The sequence below is a fragment of the Silene latifolia genome, chromosome 1, assembly GCF_048544455.1.
Source record: "Silene latifolia isolate original U9 population chromosome 1, ASM4854445v1, whole genome shotgun sequence".
Lineage (NCBI taxonomy): Eukaryota > Viridiplantae > Streptophyta > Magnoliopsida > Caryophyllales > Caryophyllaceae > Silene > Silene latifolia.
Window position 1 is genome coordinate 128,042,998 of NC_133526.1, and position 3,498 is coordinate 128,046,495.

A 3,498-nucleotide genomic window follows, 5' to 3' on the forward strand; every position below is an offset into this window, starting at 1 on the left:
AAAAATAAAGAAATTGGAAAAATAAGGAAATTGGAAGAATAAGGAAATAAAGGGAAATTAGGAAATAAAATAAATTAGGAAGATAAAAATAAGGAAATAAAAAAGAAAATAAAAAAAGGAAATAAAAAAATAGAAAATATGGAAAATATGAATTATATGGAAGATATGTCCAATTATGGTGATAATAAGAATAATAGTCGATTAAAACCTAATTAGAATGCCTACGTCAAAACAAGACGAGTTCAGAGGCAGAAACCACCTCAGAACAGGCGCAACATCTGCTGCGTCCCTAAGAAGAGGCGCATCAGTTCATGCGACTGATCTTGAATTGGTTTCTGACTGTGAAAGTCATACTTGTAAATTGTTATCGTTGGTTGTTTGATATATAACTCGAATGAAAGTTATTTAGTCAGATTATATGCATCAGGAACCGTCATAAAATGATAAAAACGGATTGAAATGAATTATTACAAGTTAGATATTATTTACGATGTCGAAAACGGGTTCATATACAAACTTTAGGTTAGAGGCGGAAATTAAAGATTAAGAATTGATGAAGAAAACAGAATTAAAATATATATCACAGACGAAATCAAGGGACTTGATATGAATGAATCGAGCCTATTAAATCTGGGTTTGAATAAGATGACGAAAACCCGCAAATATTGATTATAAGGGATTTAAGTCGAGATTAAACGTTATAATTTGAAAAGAAATTATTAATATGTTATTACTTATTAAAATGAACAAAAGAAACAAGAAATAAGAAAAATATAAAAGTTGTAGAAGATCGAGGAAGAAGAAGAAGAGCAGGAGCAGAGGCAGCCTCTGGAAGAGGCGCAGCAGATGCTGCGATCCTTCGAAGAGGCGCAACTGCTGTTGCGTTTCATCTCGACGTTTGATTTCCACTGTTTCGCAAAAAATGTTTATAAAAGGGGTTTTAAAATTGGTTTCGAGCATGCTTTTGACGTAAATTTATATCAATACATACAAAATAAAAGTACAATAAATAAAATTGGGATTTTACACCCTCAGACTTACATGTTAGCGTCGCGAGATTTAACTAAATCGGTTTTTAGTGGTAACTCGACTCGATCTATGCAAATATGAAAGTGACCTTGAAAAAGGAATTTAAAAATGATTGAATTATTGATAAATTATGGTGTAGTGGTCAAATTGATCGGTCATGCAAACGTGATTGATACTCAGAATGATCTGAGCTTCCGTGGTCGATTGATCAAACACGTAGGCGTCGAAAGCATATGGCAAGGTCTTAGAATGCAAAGGGAGAAGAGAAGGGGGGACACTCGCGTGAAAATTATGTGAGGCAAAGGCCTCTATTTATACTAAATACACGGAGGAATTATGGTAAGGGTAGAATTTGGAAAGGAATAGGAAAGAAAGGTCCGGAAATAACCGACTTAGTTGAAATACGGAAACTTGGACAAAAAGAAAGCCCTGAGAAAAGGCGCAGCAGGTGCTGCGATGCTTCAAAGAGGCGCAGCATTTACTGCGTCCTTTCACGGGTAGGATCCTTCTGTGCGTAGAAAACGCGTTTAACAGCCTGTCGTATTTTAGGAATAACTTTCTCTACAAGACTCGGATTGAGGTGATTTTGGCGGCATTGGAAAGCTAAGAGATAGATCAAAAACTTTCTATGAAATAGGCCTGACCCAAAAAATTCGTTATCACCTCGTAAAACGGGCCTAGAAGTCGGATTGTCATTTTAGCTAAATGAAATGCACATTTTGTAATGTAAACTTTAAGTTTAGCCAAAAGAAGTGACTTAAGACTCAAAATGAGATATAATCCTAACATTTTATGACATCCTAACCTTAGGTAGACAAGCACATTGTTTTTTGACTCGGGATTTGACGGTTTTAGGAAATGAAGACGGTTTTTGACCCGGACTCCAAATGTACTCTAATTACTGCCAAAACGACCGTAATGACACCTAGAGGACAACCATGAGGTAGAGACAAGTGTATGAGTTACCTTTTATTGACCAATTTACAAAATGTCGTAAAATTGCGACATATGCTAAACATGCGGCCCAATCATCACTGGGTGTTTGGCGGGAGGTGCAGAAATGAGGTATCTACAGAGCCTCCACTTTGATTGAGGCTTGGACAAGGCGAAAGTCAAAGAATAGCCCTCAGGTCAATCGAAGATTACAACCTGACGACTATGGCACACGTCCTCCCACTTCCTCTTCTTCCCCGCCTGCCATACTGACCCGAGCACACCTCCGCCACCTCACGCACCACCACGACACACCACAACACCGCCACACCACAACACCACCATGAAATATTTAATTTAAAAAACCCGAGATCTGAAATTTAAAATAATCGAGATCTGAAGAAAAATACTCGAGATTTAAAATGAAATACGCTAAGATTTAAAACGAATGAATATAAAAGTAAAATAAAAAATAACGAATCTGAAATGAGGGAGAGAGTGACAATGGGTGTTAGGCGCGCGGTGGTGTTCGGCGTCGGCAGAAGAGAAAGAGGGAGAGAGCGACGGTGACGGCGGTGTCCACGAGAGGACGTATAAGAAGGATGAATGTTGTTGTCGGCTGGAGGAAGCCGGAGAAACGAGAGGAAGGCGGTGCTTTTGTGGTTGTGGGGAAGCCGGAGAAACGAGAGGAAGGAGAAGGGGAGGAGGAAGGCGGTGGCGCGCGGAGAAAGGTGCGGGTGGTTGTTGCCGGCTCGAGGAAGAAGGATGAATATTGTTGTCCTTTTTTTTGTTTTTTGGTTAGTTTAGATTTTGATTTATTTAGGTTTTTGGGTTTTTTTTATTTGGTTTTATTATTGAGAGAGAATCAGAGGAAATGAGAGGTATTAAAGTGAATGATTAGTGAGGGATGAGGGAGTGGGTAAAGAGAGGGGATTAGGATGAATGATTAGGGAGAGATATTAGTGAGATTCATTTGTGACCCTTCAATGAGATGTTATCTCATCCCTCCATCCCGTTCATCCAAAGGCCCTTATAAGGACTTAAGGACTCCTAAGATGCAAGGTACTCATGAGAACCCTTCTCTCTCTCTCTCTCTCTCTCTCTCTCTCTCTATATATATATATATATATATATATATATATATATATATATATATATATATATATATATATATATATATATATATATATGTATATATATATATATTGAGATGAGATCAACTAAGGCCAACATATGTATTTGAGTCTATAAGTCCTTCTAAGGGCCATTGGATCAAGGCAATGGAAGGATAGGATTTGATGTCAATATGTGGCTACAAATTAATCCCTCCACCTTTTCTCTAATTAACTCATCAATTCAATAAAACAACCTCACTAATCATTCATCATCTCATTATCACAATTCCTCCTCCTCTCTCTACATCTCACTTTTCTCTCTTCTCTAAAAAAAACCCCAAAATCCCAAAAAACCAAAACCCAAATAAATCACCCACTCCTCTCATCTTCATTCACCACCACCACCCCACCCGACACCAAC